This window comes from Hyaena hyaena, unplaced genomic scaffold (assembly GCF_003009895.1).
Source record: "Hyaena hyaena isolate Hyena2069 unplaced genomic scaffold, ASM300989v1 scaffold_329, whole genome shotgun sequence".
NCBI lineage: Eukaryota > Metazoa > Chordata > Mammalia > Carnivora > Hyaenidae > Hyaena > Hyaena hyaena.
The window spans coordinates 98,205-118,834 of NW_024080960.1; the positions used below are offsets into that span (position 1 = coordinate 98,205).

General features: G+C 38.9%; 1 pseudogene; it reads left to right on the forward strand.

Moving 5' to 3' along the window:
* Positions 1-18,390: 18,390 nt before the first annotated feature.
* Positions 18,391-19,199, forward strand: LOC120243050 (annotated as a pseudogene).
* The last annotated feature ends 1,431 nt before the right edge of the window (positions 19,200-20,630 follow it).

Sequence of the window (20,630 nt, forward strand, 5' to 3'; positions counted from 1 at the left end):
AACAACCTTTCACACTGTTCCCGAGAAGAGCTCCCTTTCGGCCTGACCACTTAGAATCACCACCTTTGTGACCCTCAACCTTTACATCAGTCTAGCATTGTTCAGCCTGACAGATGACCCAGCCTCCTGGTTTTCTTTAAATAATGGGAGAACATTTGCTCTCGGGAAATCAGGCTGCATCCAAACTTAAAAAAGAAAAATTGGAGAGGAAAGCATTCAAACAAAACTCTTGGAACTGGGCTCCTGCAGTAACATACCGAATAAAGGAAAACAGGAAAGCAATTGCAATATTAAAAATAGATGACTTCCTGCATGTAAATTCTTCACTGACCTTGTTGATTGGAGTGTGGTCAATGTTTGCTGGCCTGCCACCCCCTGACTTCATGAGGGCTCATGCCAAGGGACAGTTCTCCAGGGTTCAGAAATTCTCCCGTCCCCGTTTTAAAAGCATTTGTTTATAAATTTGCCTGTTGACATCAAATCTTTTCTCCTTTGTCCTCAATGCCTATATCAGGGATCAAGTCCTTATTCTTTGTTTCACTGCTGCATCTAAGGAGAATTCACCGAATCTTGAGAATAACTCAGAGGAGCCTGGAGTAGAGATGGCACCTGTGCATAACACCACCTCCTTGATATCTGCATCCATGGCCAACAGGGTGTGAAAATAGTAATGGAGAAAATCGTGCATCATTCTGCTGAGAGAGCATTCCTCCACTCAGTGAGTATTTAATGAGCCAGGCACTGCTCTATACTCTTGGGGCATATCTGTGCCTCAGTGAGCTTATATTGTAGTTAGATAAAACAGACAAGAAATAATAAGTATAGTATATCAGTAAATGACATAGCATATTATAAGACAGAAGTATAGCAAAGAAAAGGACAAGGAAGTTAGCGCAAAGAGGATTGGGCAGGTAGGTGCTTTTAAATCAGGTAACGTGGGCCTTGGTAAGAAGATAATATAGAAACAAAGGCAAGTGGCTAGGCAGATCTGTCAAGAAGGTGTCCAGGCTGACATAGCAGCCCAAGCAAAGGTCCTGAGGCAGAACCTTTGTGATTAGTCCCCCTGAAACTTGAATTCCGTCTCTTCTATTGTCAGGGGGGCCTCAGACAAAACAGTTATTCTCCGTGGGCAGCAGAGGGGATGACTTTGAAGCAGTGGGAACAATAAAGAAGATGGTTTTAACATGGGCAGTTCTTTGGAACTGGGGTGTGCATGGGAGAAAAGGAGGAGTAAGAAGTGTAAAAAAAAAAAAAAAAAAAAAAATGAGCCTGTTCCAAGATTCCAGTCCCTGGAGAGTAAGAACTAGAATCTACATGGAACACCCAAAACAAATAAGCAGGAGACAAGGAGCCCCCGTCTCAAGGTTTTGATTCCTCACGTGGTTACAAGTACTGCTGGGTGTCTTCTGAAGCACTCGTGGAATTTGGCCCTGGATCACAGAATTTTAGGACTGAGTTGTTTCTTCCCGGCTGTGCTTATTCCCTAATCCCCTTCTCTGCATTGCCTTGGTCCCTGGCATTCTCTTAACCATTTTCTGTTCAGGGCCACTCTAGAAACTAGATTTAGCCATCGGATGATCAGTAGCTCTTAAAACTGCCCCCGACTCTCTCTACGAAAGCAGATTCTTTTACTGGAATCTGAGGTCCCAGAGGGAATTCATACCCATGGTTAAAGAGGCATGGGAGTGGCCAGGGCCTGGGAACTCAGGTATTTACCAAAAAGCATTTGATTTTCTCCCATAGCCATTCCAGTTCAAGAGTGGGAGAGAGAGAGGGAGAGAGAGAGAGGGAACTAGAACTGTGTATACTTAAAACCCTTCTTGGAAGAAAGTTCATACTCCTTAGCAGTCTTTATGGCTCTATAGTCTATCTTTCGGAGTCCTCCTCTCCTAAACGAATATGTTGACACTTCTCCGCGGAGCCCTGCCCCAGAAGACTCTTCGAGCCCCCTCTTCACCTGGCTAAAGCCTACTCATCACTTAAGTGCCAGCTGAGTCAATCCTTCCTTGGGGAAAGATTTCCTAGTCCCTAAACTAGAATGGGCCCCTGTTCTCCCAGAATTAACACAGCACCTGGCCCATAATAAATGCTCAATAAAGACTGCTGCTGTAGGACTTCATTTGATGGATGAATGAATGAATGAATGAGCAAATGATCAGAAAGAGAAGCTAAGATCCAAAAAATGAGGACCAGGAGAACAGAGACAGAATGGAAAATCAAAGAAAATGAAGTCTTTAGGTCCGAAGTGCCTTTGCATAAGGCAATATTCAGTCCAGGTCAGTGAGGTCAATCACCAGAGAAAGCAATGGGGATTTGTTCCAGGACACTCATTTTCTGGCTTTCTGTCAAAAGTAACATTGTTAGCCATGTTAGCTGACACTGAAAATGAGCCAGATCCCCCTGGGGCTGAGGGGGTAACACAAGGGCACAACCAGGAGAGTTAAACACATCCAGCGTGGAGGGGTAAAGAAACTAAATTACAAGAACATAATTTCGTGTTTTTGCTCTGTCTTGATCCACTGTGGTGGTGATCTTGGGTAAGTCCCTTAACTTTTTGAATTCCACTTTTATTGTCCAAAAAAAATAAAATAAAATAAACGTGAGGCCATTTGGGGGGAAAAACGGATATCAGCCAAGCTTATGTATGACCAAAGGCCCCGCACAATAGTGGAATTATTAATGATCACCGATGCTACCCCAGCTGTTCCCTGTAAGGTTCTATTAGTCCCACTGCTGTTTCCTGATTCGTTTCCATTCAGGAAGCTTTGAAATAATGGTTAGCAGAGGGGCACACTGCAAAAATAAAGATGTTCACTCTTTTAACTTTTCCATCTACTTTAATCTCACTGCCCATCCTTCCTCCTTCTCCAGCTTCAGCTGGAGTCCTGCCATTCCTGTGATCAATCATGCACTGGAGGGAATTTTGCTCGTGGGTGGGGGGGGGAAGGTGGGGGCAGGGGGAACTCTGGGCCAGCATGACTGTTGAGTGTGATGTCCTTTTGTGGTGCCCTCAAAAACAGAAGTGAGGAAACAGGCCATCATTTATCATGTGGCTTTGTAATGGATGCTGATAATGCAAAACAGCCAAGCAGCTCTTGAGGTGGCTCCAGTGAAGTACTGAGTCAGCTGTTGGGGGCCACGTCGGAAAGGGAGGTTCCCTGTGTGACTTGCCCTTCTGCCAGGGATCTCCCCATAGTGATAACGGCCCACTTGCTGATGGAACCTGCCATTTGCCCTCAGAAGGCACACAGCCTCCTGTCTTATGCACACTGACAGTTTGGGGCCTCTAGGGGGAGCTAAAGACTTCTCTTCTTTCTAGCCACTCCCTCCCCTCGCCCCACGCCCCGTTCTCCCCAAGCCAGGCACACTATTGGATGTAGGAGCTAGAAGGTGGAGCTTTTGGATGATGGCGGCTGCTGGCCCTAGAACGAATCATGGTGACAGACTAAATGTGGCATTCTGATTGGCCGAGCCTAAGTCACCTGCCCACTATTGGCTGGAGGTGAGGCAGCCTAAGCCGTATGCATGCCACAGTGAAGCATGATGCCAACATGAAGGGAGAGGAAGTGCGATGGGCACTATAGCAACCACTAGAGTTAGGTCTCCCATTTCTCTGCATTCCAATGATTTTGCCCAAAGGAAGGCTCCATCAATATGAGTTTATGAGCTTACTGGTAAGAAAACCCTTGAATCCACAAATGAACACGTGATAAAAGTCATGCAAAGGCAGAACTCCATGAAAGCACTTTTTTTTTTAAGAACTTTTTCTCCACCAGGTACCCACCTAAGAAGATGTCAAGCCAAGAAAATTGCATTACTAAAATAGACTGATCCAGCCTCACAAAGGCACTCAGCTACATTCTCTCCTTCTGAACTTCGCTGCACTTCAAGGTCACAGTGGCCTCCATTTGCTAAATCCAGTGCTTATTTCTCAGTTATCTGATTTGGCTTAGCAGCAATATTGGACCAAGTTGATAACTTTCTTCTCCTTGAAACTTTTTCAGATAATGTCAATCCTCTGCTTAAAAACCACAGTGTCCTCAGAGTAAAACCTAAGTTATTATTACCTGCAGGCCCACCTACAGGCCTCTACGTTATCTCCCTCTAAATTATCTTGCTCACTATATCCTTGTTTATCTCACCCTTATTATACCCTGTCCTCAAGCCACTCAACCACCTTCTTCAGGTATTCCAAGCACACTTCCACTTCAGGGCCTTTGCACTTGCACTTCTCTCTTCCTGTAAAGCTCTTCTTCCAACACAGCTTTCTCCTTAATTTCTTCAAGTCTTTACTCAAAAGTCACCTTCTAGGGTGCGTGGTGGCTCAGTCAGTTAAGCATCTGACTTCGGTTCAGATCATGACGGCGAGTTTGAGTCACACTCAGGCTCTGTGCTAACAGCTTCAGATTCTGTGTCTCCCTCTCTCTCTGCCATTCCCCTGCTCATCCTCAGTCTCTCTGCCTCTCAACCAATAAACAATAAAAAAATTAAAAAAGAAAAACAAAAACAAAAGTCATCTTCTTAGAGACGTCTTCTCTGGAAACTGTCCAAAATTCAATACCTTCACTCTTCTTGTCCCCCTTATCTTCTAGGGTTTTTTCTCCTTTTATCACTATCGAACATTCATATATTATTTTTACTATTTTATCTTTTGCATTATGTCTTCTCCCACTAGATTGTTAGTTCCCTGAGGACAAAGCTATTTTTGTTTGTTTTTATCATTAATATCTTCTTAGGACCTACAACAATGCTTTTACATGTAAAGGGAAAGTAAACAAAATAACATAACTGTATAACTAAGATTTGAGACCCTTGAAACCACGTTCTGTGTTTGGGCTTGACTTTTAATTAAATTCAGTTTGGGGGCAGGATTGGTTTCCAAGTCCCCAGGCCCATTCTTTGTCTAGAGGAAGCTAGGAAGATTTTCTATTCATGTCATTTACCAGCTCAAAAGTTCTCAATAGCTTCCCCACTGCCTTAGGGATCAAATTCATTCCTCTATCGTCTGGTCTGTGCTTTTCCAAGGTTATCTCCTGTGTCGGCAATACATTTGTCTTCTCTAGCTAAACTGGTATATTCACTATTTCCCCAAATCATCTTCCTCTATATTATTTCTCCTCTCTTTTCTCTCCTCTGAAACACCCTCTTTCTTTTCCATCCATCCACGCAAACCCACCCCATCCTTCATGACCTCGTTCTTTCTCTACCAACTGACATCCAACTCATTTATTTAACTCACATGGTGCCTGCTTTATAGTCTTCCTTGAATAAATGGAATGAAATGCTCCTTTTCTAGTAATTTGACAGTATTTTTTTTCTAAGCTCGCTCCAGCTCGTTTCACAGTACCATAGTGAAGTAATGAGGTGTCCACAGCAGTCTCAAGCATAAGTGCATTGATTCAGATCCAGATCCTGCAAGTAACTGGTTGTGTGACCTTGTGCAAGTAATAGAACCTCTCTGTGCCTCAATTCTTTCTTTGTAAAATGAGGACAATAATTACCTAACTTACAAGGTTTTATGAAGATTAAATACATAAATATGTAAAAAAAAAAACCTTGGAATAGTGTCTATACTCTGAGACACTCTGAGTATAGTGTCTATACTTTGCTATTATTGCTGTGGTTGTGGTGGTTAGCAATTCATTTTCAGTCCACTTGATTTTTGGGGCATGAAACATAATAGCTGGATTTACTTCTAGTTGCTTAAAACATATCCCTTAATTTTATTAAGTAATGAAAGTATCATTTTTTCTGCTTTTCCTAATTTGAAGGTAGAGGTGAATTAATTCCATTATAGAGAATTCTTGGTACTATAAACAATTTCATTGTTTTTTTTTTTTTCTGCATATACCATGTACAGCCACAATACAAGTATGACACTGAGTTGCATTGATTTTTACTCCTGTTTATTGAAATAGTAAGACAAGGCCCTTCCCTGAACCACTGTCTACTCAGAAGGATCAACATAGGCACAAATAACTTCCCAATATCTGCTATACACCACATACTGTATGGTTCTTTTATTTCTATTTTCAGATTTCAGCTTTCCTCAATTTCTCAATCATAGCTTTTTTATAATTTTGAATCTAGGGTGCATTCATTGGTTCGAATCAGTTTCTTGCTTTAATGTGGGGACACAAGACATTAGTTGTAGTCCACCACTGTCTACTTAATGAAATTGTTTTTGAAACCCTGCCCATTAACCTTTAACCCTGCTGCCTGTGCATAGTTTCCGTATTGAAATAAATGATTAGCTCACTTACCAGTGGTGTTTATGAGTTCTTGGCTCAACCTGAACCTGCCTGGCCTAGTTCAGAGACTGAGGACGTTCCAGAATAACCGGTGCTTCTCCCGAGGCACATCTCTAGCTGCCCCATTTGTCTTCCTTTGCCTGGTCACCCCCCTATGCTATTTCCCACCCCTCTTCACTCCACCAGGAGGTACAATGCACCTGGTCCTCGTTGTGGTGATCATTCAACTTTGCAGTTATTTTTATAGATGTTTAATCAGGTGTACAGGTGAAAAGATGAAAAGTGAAGGATGCATCTTTCTAAATATTTATTCAAAAAACAAATTCAGCAGTATTCAGTCTAAACTCTTGTCTTCCCCAGTGACATGGTGTCAATATGCTCTTGTTCAACAGTGGCCTGAGATACTTGGTCCCAGAAGGTGAATCCTGGAGCTACTGCTTAATACCCACAAAATTAATTGCTTTTTTCACACCTAATAGTGTCCTCACTCTCTGCTCTGGATAAGCAGAGTTGGAAGTGGTTTATAGGCCATGTTGTTTTCCTTCTGAAAAATGATTCTCAAAGTAACTTCAGAAAATAGAAGGGCAACTCCAGAGATTTAAAAAAAAAAAAAAAAAAAGAGGCCATGATTATGTTAAAAGACTTTCAGTAGGCTATCATGTTATTCACAGAAATTGTAGAATAATTTTCCACCAACTACTAATTTTAAAGTAATTTAGAGCAGTAGGGCTTGTAAGGAAAGATGCCCATAAGGATAATATCTTAGGTTATTTTTCTAAAGGTAGCTAAGATAAAACAAAGTACTTTATAGTCTGACACAGGTCACTTTAATATATAAAATACTAAGTATTTAAATCTTGGAAGGGACAAAGAGCTATCAAACAATGGTATGAATGAGAGAGGTTGTGGTAATATCTCATTTTCCTGAAAAATCAACAAAGCTGTCCAAAAGATAATGGTTCTTCCATATTGCTTTGGAAATCCTCCAATACATATGTTTCACCCTTAGCATATCTCTGAGATCCAAGGACAGGGAATGTGAGTCAGCCTTCCCAAGTGTACTCCATGCTCTTGTTCCTAGGCTGACAATGACAAAGGGAAGGAGCCACACAATTTAAGAATCTAGCTTGAAGAAAGTGAATAGAAAATATGAGAACTACTGAAATTCATCTCAGAAAGTTTAGAAGACTATTTTCTCAATGAGGCCATAACCAAACTATGACCACAAGTGTTTTGGTGGACAGAGCCCTATCTTTCATCAACAAGATGGCTATACTATTTACAAAAGTATAGATGAATCCACATAAGTCCCCAGATCAAGAACTATTAAGAAGATGTGAAGTTCCATCAATGACCACAGGGATAAATAGAAGAGGAATTAGAGATTACAAGTCTCAAAGGATGAATGAGATAGACAAGACCTTCATGAGCAGAAAGAGAAACAGAGGCAGTAGTGATCACTGTCCATGGTGCTCAGAAAAGTTGCATCAGACAATACTGAACTATCAGAGGATTTGAATGCAGTTTTCAAGGTCCACATAAAAGGAGGAGGGAACAGATCTGTTTTGTTAAATGTTTTTCTGGAACTTCATCAAAGTGAAAGAAGATTCTATTTAGTCAGAACGCATCAGATGGACACCTGAAAAGAAGCTAAAACCAACACTTATTAAAATGAAGGTAAGAATCTTGGACCTCAGTGAAAAGCACTGGAAACTTTGCCAGAAGGTGGTACACTGGTGCTCTTTTTTTTTGGGGTCAGGGGAGGTCTCTGGATGACAACCTGACATTAAAATCATAAAAGTACCAATCAATTAAAATAAAGAAAGCCAACTGTGTCAAATGTTTTTATATTATCTTATTTAATCTTCTCAACAATATATGAGGTTCTGAGGAAACGGAGGCTCAGAGAAGCAAAGCAGTTTTACCAATTTTACCTAGTTAGTAAGTTTCTACCCAAAATTTAGATCTAAATTGAAAGTTTCTAGAGTCCCTGTTATTTTTATAACATGCTGCCTCCATATGGAGCAATAGTCTGTGTGGATGAAAGAAGAAGAAAACCAAGATAGTGCTTTGAAGAGAAAACCATGAGACCTTACTATTACTGAATAGTTAGATGATCCCCGGGGGTAATGAATGGGTAAACCATTCTGCATATAGGTACTAATGGGATCACTTTAATATGTCAGCTTTTGCTGGTTTCGGAGCCCCATCAGCTGAACCTCAGGACATATTAACCTCAGCTGAACATCTACTTCATCTTCATTAAGATTCTCTCCCTTTTAGAATCTCCAGGAATCCCCAGGGTGTCATGGGTACAACAGACTAAGGCTATGCTTTAGTAATACCACTGCTATTCCTCAGGTCCCAGCTGCCTATTCGCATGCCTCAGGGCTCCGATGGCAGCACTGTCATCTCTCAGCTGTCTTCCCTACACTGAAGAGTTCTGAGCTACTTCTCTACTCCTCCATCTTCTGGCTACCTTCTCTGAGCTTTGGGCTTGTATATCTACATACCTTTCAGACATCCCAACAGGATGTCCTAGAGACATCCCAAACACAACATATCTGAAAGAAAAATTATCTTCTCAAAAAAGTCTTCTTTGTCTCTTGTGGGCTGAATTTTGATGGATAAATAATAGCAGCACTCAGAGTGACTCAAGACAGAAACCAAAAATTGTCCAATGGTTTTTCTTCAACCAGATACCAAGTATTATCACTTCTACCTTTGTCACAATTGTCCTCTCTATTCTCTGAAGGGTGAATGGGTGAACCAAGTGCTCATGAGCGACACCTGCACTTCTACTCACCTTGTTCTGGGCCTCCTCATCTTCCTCCTCTTTACTATCTTCTAGGTTTCTTACCAGGATCATCATTCCAAAATGCATTTTGTATCAAGTTACCACATTCCATTTAATGCAAGATCCTAAGTTTGACATTTAAAGACTTTCATGATTTTCCCTCTACTCATTTTTCCACCCAAAATTAAATCATTGGCCCATTTCTACTTCCTTAAATCTGCTGACTACAGAACAACATGGAGAGATGATGCACACTGGAGCTCAAATGTAGATAGTGAGTAACAGGGTTACATTTTCCAAGAACAAGAAAGTTGGATTATGCATACATGATATGTCAAAGAAGAAACAAAGGATGGCTTGCTATTTGAGAGCTTGTTTGGAGGTTCTAGCAGGGGAGCGCAGCTACTCATACACCCTTGACCAAAGAACGGTCCTCCTCTATGGGGGAAGGTCGTCCTCTTCAACTGAGTGCGCAGCTTCGGGAGGGATGCACATGGAGAAGTGAGGGAGAAAGGGGACACCAGCCTAGCCAGCCAGATCAGCCGAATCACCTTGATGATCAATGGGGTGACAGATGTCACAGCCAGATGGCCTTCACATCTTGGATGGCTTGCTATTTGAAATGAGCAACAATACAAGGGATGGAAAATACCAAACTTCAGCAACTTTTTTTTTTTTAACTTTTTCAATGTTTTCATTTATTTCAGAGAGAGAGAGAGAGACAGCATGAGAAAGGGAGGGTCAGAGAGAGAGGAAGACACAGAATCCGAAACAGGCTCCAGGCTCTGAACTAGCTGTCAGCACAGAGCCCGACTGCGGGGCTCAAACCGTGAACTCTGAGATCATGACCTGCGCCCAAGTTGGACACTTAACTGACTGAGCCACCCAGGTGCCCCAAGCAACTTTCTTAATCATATCTGTTCTCCTGTGTTCCATGTTCCAACTAATGAAAGAGTAATCAAAGCAAACAACTTTGGAATGAAAATAAATTTATTAAGAATATATGTACTGAATGTAATCTGTGTAAGATCCATGAGTGAAAGAATACCAGTGGAGTCAGAAACATGACTGATGGTTTGATAAAGAGTCAATGAACCCTCAGAAAAAGATGGAAATGATTAACACGGAGAGATAAAAAACAGCCTACTGAAGAATCTGGGAGAAATTTCTACTAACTGTAAGGTGAATGGAAGTGTATTGGGAAAACAAAATGGTAGTCTGCCTGTGCATTCCCACATGAAACAAAGAAGTCTAGCAACCTGAGAGAAGATAGCAAGACACCCACATTCCTTTCTTACTCAGGACCCAGAGTCATATTTAAGACTTACTTAAAAGTTACTTTAAGTCATATTCTAGACCTACCTGTAGACTACTAACTTCTCTAAGACAATGTAAAGTGTGTATGTCTGTGTGTGTGTGTGTGTGTATTTGTGTGTGTTTCTGTGTGTGTATTAAATGCATCCCTGTACAGGTGGTTATTTATAAGTAGAGTAGTAAGTAGAGGAATAAAGCTGTTAGTGGAAAGCAAAAGAATCCATGCTAAGAATTACAGCCCTTTTTCATAAAAAGAAGAAGGGTATGAAGGAAAACATTTGATAGTACTTGATATGTTAGACATTCATTCAAGTGCTTTTTATGTAGTAATTAGTGGTTAGAGCAACACTTCATTAGTCAGAATAGCATAAGCTATGTTGTGGCAAAATAACATAATAAATAACTCCAAAATCTCCATCTTCGGCACAAGTTTATTTCTTGCTCACTCAAAGTTTGATTTGGGTAAGCAGAGACTCTTGTTCATCAGGTAACTCAAAGGTTCAGGATCCTTCCTTCTTGAGATACCACCCAAGGGCACTATGGTAGAGAAAAAGAGAGATGCAGAAGGCAAACCGACACTTAAACTGCCTCAGTCTTGAAATAATACATGACCTTTCTGTTCCCAGGCCATTAACCATAACTTGTCACGTGACCCCAGTAATAGCAAGGGCAGCTGAGAAATGTTGAAGAGCCCGTGGATATCCCACAGAGCACTCTCTTTCACAACCCTTATGTGAAAGGCAATAGCACAATCCTCATGATTTTTACAGATGATGGGAAACTGGCAAACAAGTAAAAGTAATTTATACAAATTCACAAAATTAGTAAGTGGCAGACCTGATACTTTAACCAGACAATATGATTCCAGAATCCATGCTTCTAAAAATTATATTATATTGCCTTTCAGAAATAATAAAAATTTCATAAATAGTTTAGATAAGTGAAACAAACTGTGGATGGAGATAGGAAATCTCCTCTTAGAATCTGAGAGCCAGGTTATCTGAGCACCATCTGGACACTGGGAATTAGGCATAAAATGTACAATCACTTTTCTGTAGATCTGAGAAAGGACTCAACCAGAAGGCTGGTGCCCAGCAAAGACAATCAAAGGAAATCCCTGCATCCTGTTAATTGGCAAATACGTAGTCTGGAGACAATTCTTTTACTGAGGATGAGCAGCATTAAAAAAAAAAAAATCAACTCAAGACATAGGAGAAAAGTATTGAAAATCCAAGATAGAGGAAAGAGGAGATTGACAATATAGGAGTCTGTTCTCTAGAGCAGGGGTGAACATACTTTTTTGTAAAGGTCCAGATGGTAATTTTTTTTTAAGTTTTGCAGACCCTGCTGTTTCTGTGACAATTACTCAACTCTGCAAGAAGGCACTAAAGCAGCCATAGACATACATGAAAGGGATGTGGCTGTGTCCCAATAAAACTCTGCTTGCAAAACAGACCAAGGACTAGATTTGGCCCATGGACTGTAGTTTGCCAACCCCTGCTCTAAAAGAAAAGGAAATTAAGAAATATAAATGATCAATAAGCATTTGAGAAATATTCAATTTACTAGGAATCCAAGAATTACCAATCTAAAGAGTGATGTAATTGCTTATCAACAAACAATTGACAAACATTCTCTAAGAGATTATTGTTAGAAGAGTTTCAATGGGATGATTTTATATATTTCATACTTCAGATAAGATTGTGAGTAGATGAAATTTAGCTTGAAATTAATCTGTAGAAAGTTGTGTATATATGTGTATAGTATATACATAAGTATTATGTTCAGTGAAATGAGTCAGAGAAAGACTATTTTATGATATCATTTACATGAGGAATTACAAAGCCAAACTCAGAAACAGAAAGTAGAGGGGCACCTGGGTGGCTCAGTCAGTTAACGGTCCAATTCTTGATTTCGGTTTCAGTCATAATCTCGCAGTTTTATAGATCAAGCCCCATGTCCAGCTCCGTGGAGCCTGCGTGGGATTCTCTCTCTCCCCCTGTCTCTCTGTCCCTCCCCTGCTCAAGTGTACATCCTCTTTCTCTCTTTTTCTCAAAATGAATAGATAAACTTAAAAAAAAAAGAAAGAAATAGAAAGTAGAATGGTGGTTGCCCAGGTCTGGGGATTGGGGTAAATGGGAAGATGTTGGTCACAGGATACAAACTTCCAATTACAAGATGAATAAGTTCTGGGGCATAATGACTAGTATATGGACAATATACTTTGTGTACTTAATAGTTAATAAGAAGGTAGAACTTAAATATTTTCACCAAACCCTGTGTACAAAAAGAAATAATTATATGAGGTGATAGATGTGCTAATTTACCTTATTTTGGTAATCATTTTGCAATATGTATGTGTATCAAATTATCACATTGCATACCCTAAACTTACACAGGGTTATATGTGTGTGTGTGTTATATATATCTTAACTGGAAAAATATATACACGTACTTATATGTGCTAATTTTATAAATATATATATTTAAGACTGTGCAAAATAAAGACAGAACACAAACCACAAAACATTAATAGTAAGTTAGGATGTGGTATATGGGAAGGTACATTTTTGTTTTTCTGTATCATTTGAGTTTTTCTACATAAACATTTTATAACCAGAAAAAATAATTTATAAAATACAAAAGAAATTTTGTATTCTTTTTGAGTCAGACTTGATTTGAGCTTTTGAACCGGACTTGATCTGAATTCTCAGCTACCTACTAGCTGGTGATCTTAGCCAAATTACTTTATACCTCTGACCCTTAATTTTCTCATTTAAAAAAGTAGTTATAAACATATTTACTTCTCCTGATTTTTTCAAGGATTAAATGAGTTTAAATACATATATGAATATGTGTATATATAGTACATAGCATATTAGAATCTCAATAAATATTGGTACACTTTTAGAAAGACATACAAATTTTAGATTGCATGGAAAAGACTAAAAGACTGGGAAACTGGGGAATGGTCATTGTAAAAGCTTTGAAAGTTGAGGAGAGAGGCAGCTGAGAGAATTTATGCACATGGTGGGAAGGAGAAGAGAAGAGGAGAGATAGGGAGAGCAAGAGAGAAGGAGACAGAGGGGAGAGAAGTTGGGGAGAGACAGAGAAAATGAAACAAGGAGGAAGATTGAGATTGTTGCAGATATTTCCATGAATGGTGGATTATGGATGCTTTTCCTAACCAGGATTCAGGTGACTGTAAAACAGTTTTAGTCAGAAATTGAGAGACAGAACTGGGATACAGGAAAAAAACACTGGTTTCTTTTCTGAACACAGACGCTTAAAGAAAAACCTTCTTTAAGAAAATGTTTATTTATTTTGAGAGAAAGAGAGAGAGCACACGCGAGCAGCAGAGGGCAGACAGAGAGGGAGAGAAAGAATACCAAGCAAGCTCAGCGGGACATGAACGTGCGAACTGTAAGATCATGACCTGAGCCGAAATAACAAGTTAGACACTTAAACGATCGAGCCACCCAGGCACCCTAAAAAACCTTCTTTTAGAGGAAAGCTAGCAAAGAGGCCCTGGGAATTCGGGGCCAGGGTCAAAGCGGTCAACACAGCAGGAAGCTCAGATTGCAAGTGTCCAAACCTGATGAAGAAGGTGTGTTTATCGAGGAAGGTCATGGGCTCCACCCCAGAACCTACCCCTGTGAGTTTGTTCCCTAAGAGACCCACATGGCAGCAAAACTCCCCGACATAGCACAGAATTGCAGTTGAAACATTTAAGGAAGTAAAGGAGAAGGAAGAGAGAAATGAAGAAACTAATACCAAGGAGATGAAGTGAAAAAAGGACTTAGCTCTAACAGTGGGTCTTCAGAGAAGAGGAATCCTCCACGTTGCTGTTGGACAGGTCACCAGGGAACCTTCAATAGGCAACAGAGCCCCGTCACAAGACACCAGACAGTTGAGGCACCAGTAGCAGTTGGGCAAATGGTTCCTCAAATATCCCTTGTTCTTCTCACCTCCAAGTACCACCATATAACATGTATCTTCACACCAGAAGCATTTTCCAAATGCTCCTTTTCTTGTCTCTTCCTCAGCTTCCCACCCCCACCTTATATCCCATTAAACACACAGGGGTGTGTGCATGCATGTGCACACATGTCAGCTCTTTTGGTGGACTCCTTATTTATACTTTATCTCTGAGCACTGACATTCTTATCTCTGACCTCCCAAAAGGGTAGGCTGTGGCTCTGAGAACCCTACATTGAAAGCTGTGTGGCACTCACTGCTCTGCAGTGGCATTGCCTATGTGCTGGTCTGCCTTGTGTGGTGAACTGTGATGAGCAATCTGAGGACAGAGATGCCATCTCATGGTCATCGTTCCTAGGCTCATATTGTTCCCAAGCATCTGGCACACAAATGTGGCTGGGCTCTTCTTATAGTCACTCTTCAGCATGCCTCCTTCACCACCACACCCAGCAAAGCTCCTTTACTGTAGGGTCCAACTTCTGGCACACAGGACAAAGTGATTTCAAGACCTCTGGAGGGAAAAGCAAAGAGACTCTTCAGGCAACAGAGACCTGTACACAATGGAGAATGAGGGACCTGGGCTGCAACACAATGGCATGATTTCAATTTCTCTCACCTTCTGAAGGTCCTCCCCATTATTTAATATTTCTGGCAATATAGTACACAGTGTTTTCCAAAGACTGGGCAGAGGTGAGTGTAGGAAATCAGTGTACCAGTCTCCAGTTGGATTTGTCATTATTACTCTCCACACAATCTTAAACCTAAATCTGTAGTCTCTCTCTTCTTGGCAATCAGTTAGCAACCCATTCTTGGTAAAAGCAAAGACATGATGTCTTTGTTAGTAAGGAAATCAGAATGACATTACTTACTTTGTTTAGTGAGCACTTACTCTAAGCCATATCTACACTAGGTTCTTTATATACATTTCACTTAGTCTTAACAAGAAACCTTTGAGATGAACATTATTGCCCAGTGTTGTACATGAGGGAGTCAATGAAGGTTGAATCATTTGCCCAAGGTCATATATTTAAAAAGTGTTATAGTTAGGATTTGATATAAGTTTTTCTGTCCTGGCCAAACTGTACTGCCAAGAATTATGGATATAAAGGACTCATTTAGAGATCATTCAGCAAAAGTTTAATTAGGAAAGACTCCAACATCAAATTTTATGTTCAACTATAATGGTAAGTGACTTACCTAAAAAACCAGGGTTGGGTTGGACTAATGATAACTACATAGGCTTTAAGAGACTTAAGCTGTAGTGGTAGCAATCACAGACCTCAAAAGCATGTTGGAAGTTGACCCCAATTAACACCACTGGGCATACTCAGTTTAGCTATAATATCATGTAGCCTCTACAACATCCTTAAAGCTCCAGGTTCTGTTTTCCAGGGTCATTGATGGCAGTTTTGTTTTCAGAACAAACAGCTAGAGTGGGATAAGGATTCCCAGTGGATATTAAGTCTCTAGCAATGTCTATGACCTATACTTTAAGCCCTAGAAATAAACACAGTCCACTTGCCAAAAGGTCTGTCCATCATGTTGGTTCAGACAAAGATAAACCCAATTAGGTATAATGAAGAAAGTGAAGAAAATTGCTGAGTAGAGGAAAATTCCACACCATTAAAAGGCAGAAAGACAAATCTACTTTTCTAAAGGTTTAAGAGTGCCAGGGTAACTGGATTAACCCTGACATCTCTGCTCCTATTTTGAACCTTTGGTGGAAGAAAAGTGTATAGCTTAATTTTGCAAGACCCAGCATGCAACTTTTGTTGGCCAGTAGGGAGATGGGGTATGAGAAAATTGGATTAGAACTGATATAAGAGCTTGACAATCAAGAGGAAAGTGCAATTATAAGCAGCTGTACCAGACAAGTCTTTCCTCTGTGTGATGTTTCAATTCCAGAAAAGATCACAGTGTCTAACCAAATCATTGCTGATCTGTTCCATCTAGCAAGTGGCTGAGCCTGAACTGCAACAGGTTTTGCACTGGTAACTGTAAAGAATAAATCTTTTTCAAAGGCAGTGATTTTCAGTTCTTATTCCTCCCTTTTTTTAGAGAAAAAGGAGCATCCAGCTCCTAAAAGACTCTTCCATCTTTACTTGCTATTGATATTCCTATCTCTATTTCACCACCCATTTCAGTCAGCAGCTATCTTCCCTTTTCTCACCCCAAAGCTATACATGAGCTCGTCTTGGTGGTGATGCCCTTCCCGATGTCCTCATAATCCCTATCATTTAACTCACTGCAATATATTATAATTATTTAAAGGTCTTCCCATTTGAGAATGTAAGCTTTTTGTCGTATTCGTTTTTGTATGTCAGTATCTAGCACAGTGTAACACACAAGGAAAATTCTCAGGAAAGCCTTACTGAATGAATTCACAAATGGTTGGATGGATTGATGAATAAGTAAATTATTGACTTATATGATCCCCTTAAGACCTGCTCTGGGAAGATATTCCTGGATGATCTTTCAGAACATTCCAGCTCCTTCTATGTCCTTCTGATGAGTTACTTAATATCATTGAGATTTAGGTTTACTATTTATAAAATGAAAGCAATGCTACCCATTTCATTAGGTTTTTGAAGCTCAAAATAAGTAACCAATGCTGGGTGCTTATCCATGAATGGGACACTGTTCCCTATCATTCTCTCTATATTTAGTCTGTGTTCTATTGGCAGAAGTTGTCCAGGATGGCATTGGGACAATAGCAGCCATGCTATAATAAGGTGCAATGATAACTTGGCCCCAAAAGCTCAGGTGTTCGAGTCAGATGTGTTCACAAGATTTTTTATTGAGGCAGGAGGAGAACTGTATCAATTCCTCAATTCAGCTTACTTTATAATAGAAACCTTGTGAATTAGAGTATATAAGAATAGTCCACAAACTTCCACTTCCCACAATGTTAAGGAATAAATAGCATAAAGAATCCCCCTGGTTTACAATGCCTAAAAATGCTGGATAAAAAAAATATATATTAAAGTGCTTAAATGAGCTGTCAGGAAAATAATGGAAATCATCAAAGTCTAAACATACAAAAAGCGCAAGTTTTCAGAGGTAACCACTGGAAGCAATGGGACCCTGAAGACATTTACTTGTCCCTGGTGGCCTAGAGTCTTTACTTTACTGGAAATCAAACAGGAGTAAAGATGCAATGCCTAGGACCTCAACAGGGTGAGGACGGGGGGAAAAAAATCCCTAAATCGGTCAGGAACCAGAAGTTGACATCTTTAATGCAAAGGTAAACCAAAAAGAGAGTCTTTCCCACAAAGGAAAATAGTAGAGAAACTCTTTTGTCTCAATCTTGATTCTGAGTTGAGTCTAAAATTCCTATTCACAAGTGATTCTCATGAGGGTTTAGAACCAGAATCTAGAATTCACACTACACATGTGATCCCAAAATACCTAGCTTAGAATTTAATTTAAAGTGCTTCAAGATTACTAATGCTTCCCTAGATATATACACATACCTTAAACCAAAGCCTCAAGTATTTTCCTCAGGTAGTTATAAATGCATTGAAATATAAAACTATAAAACACAAGAGAAAACAAATCATTAAATAATAATAATAAATAGAAGTAACAAACAACAGGATTATAGCTACAAAAATGACTTATATTGGAATTATCAATTAAGAAATATAAAATAAGTAAGTTTAATATACTTATTTAAAAAATACTTATTTTTAAAATAAATATTTAAAGTATACTGAGGTACAAAAACTATGAAATATGATCACGTAACTTTGAAAAAAGAATGAAACAGAACTTCTGGGTGAAAAAAAGCACATAATTAATGAAACTAAAAACTCAGTAGATGGATATAACGTTAGATACAATGAAAGAGAGAATTAATGAACTGGAAGAAAGAACTGAAGAGTTACTCAATAAGCAGAAGAAGGAAAATGAAATTGAAAAAGACTAACTGGAAGTTAAAATATGGAGATGAGAGGGTAGCAGTGGACATCTGAACAATGCTGTTGCCCATGACTCTGGGGCTTCACAGAGAGGCTCCTGATCAGAGGTGTCATTGGGTAGTTATTATAATTTGGAAAGAACAGATTGTGAAATACACAGGCCACTACATAAGTTGTTTTAGATATTCCCAACACATAAATAACATGTTTGGAAATGGATTCAGTGGTCTCTGAAGGCTTTCCTCAGCATATACAGCTGGGCCCTGACTGATTGATCTTAGAAACTTGAATGTAAATAAGATGAATAATGGAATATTTTATTCTCTAGAACATATGGAGTTCAAGAGCACCAAATAGAGACCTAAATTAGATCTGGAACTTCAAAATGAAAACATAGGTGTTCATTTCAATGCATATACCTCCAGAAAGTAGACCATATATTTGCCAAAGAATTCTTCAAAGATTTGCAAGGATCATTAGACATTCTTGTTGATATAATAAAAAACAGTACATTTTGAGAAACAGAGATTGAACATGAGTATAGAAGGACGTCAAAGCAGATTTACAAGAATTTGTTTTTTTATTATCTACATGCCATACAACTTACCAAAATACTGCACTTGGATGGACAGTCTGGGGACCAATGGAAAATATCAAACCTAAAAATTATAAGGACCTAGTGAACTATGTAACCACATATTACAAAAGGCCAAGAAAAATCTTTGCTGTAACTGGAGGATTTTCCTATGATGAATAGCTTGAGTTAGCAAAGTTTCATTTGGTAACTTTTGGTCCACACACAAAGGAGAAATGCAAACTCTGCCTCCCTGAAAATTCATAGGAAGTAAGAATTGAATGAGAAACAACAAGATGGCTCTTCTAAAAACAAACGTGTTATTGCAACTTTATGGTTCAAGTCCAATTTGTAAATATTGGTAGGTAATTGTTATATTATAATGGAAGAATTCCCATCCCTGAGCTTGAAGCTGAGGATGGGAAGATCTGGAGATGAGAAAATATGAACTCAATGCTGCAGATGCTAAGAAAGTTCAAGAAGTGTACACCAAATACATTTAGGGTAAGGACCCAGCTACTGCTGCTGTTGGTTCCATTGTGCAAGATTTTAACTGGATTTCCAGTAACATGTGCTGGTTTGTGATTAAAATACTTTTAATGAAAATGTTTTGAATATATTTACTTAAAAAACTAGCAGAGATCTGTAATTTTTAAGCTATTAAACTTCAAAGAAAAAAAATAAAACTGGACATGTATATTCAAAACAGAAGACATGGAGACTATAATTAGGATATCTAACATATATCAAATCAGAGTACAAGAAATAAATAATAGAGAAAATGTAGAAGTACTCAAAGAGGTGTTGACTAAGAATTTTTATGAATTTACAAAAGACAGAAATCCTCAGGTGAATCAATGCATCCCATGCAGAATGAATTTAAAAAATGAGGCCAGATAGTTGTGTTGTAATGATACTACAGAGCATCAAAAGAAAGAAGGAAGGAAGGAAGGAAGGAAGGAAGGAAGGAAGGAAGGAAGGAAGGAAGGGAAGGAAGGATGGAAGGAAGGGAAGGAAAGAAAGAAGGTGGAGGAAAAGGAAAGAAAGAGAATAAAACAAAATGAAAAAGAAGGGGAAAAAGAAAGAAAATCTTAAAAGCAGCTAGGGAAAAAAAGACACCTTACTGCAAAGGAACAAGTTAGACTGATATCTGATTCCCAAACAGGCACAATTAAAATTCTGAATATAATGGAATTTTTTTTAAGCAGAAAGGAAAAATAACCATCAAGAATGATATTACCATAGAAATTATCTATCAGTAACAAGAATAAAATCAAGGCATTTTCAGAAAATAAAAATTGAAAGCTCTTCCAAAAGAAATTTCTAGAAGATGTACACAAGAAAGAAGAATAATGAGCCCCAGGGAAGTCTGAGATGCAAGAAGAAATGATGAGACAAGAAAATGTTAAATGAGTGTGTGAATCTAAAACAACATTGTAATTTGAAAGGTTAATGACTAGAAGAATTAAAGTATTGGATAATTATAGCAAATACTCTTAAGTTGGGAAGGATTAATACAAATTAAAGCACTTTAGGTTGTTCATATCATTTGAGAAAAGAATAGATGAATGAATTAAATTTAGACTTGCCAAATTAAAATCCATTCTATAATTTCTAGGGAATTATTTAAAAAATAAAAATAGAGATATAATTTCCAATTATTTAAGGGAAAATTAAATGAGAAAAAAACTAAAACCAAAATAATACAATAAAAAAAGAAAGGACACATAAAAAGATAAAGATAAATGGCAAAATAAATTCAAATCTACCAGTAGTCACAAAAAATGTAAATGCAT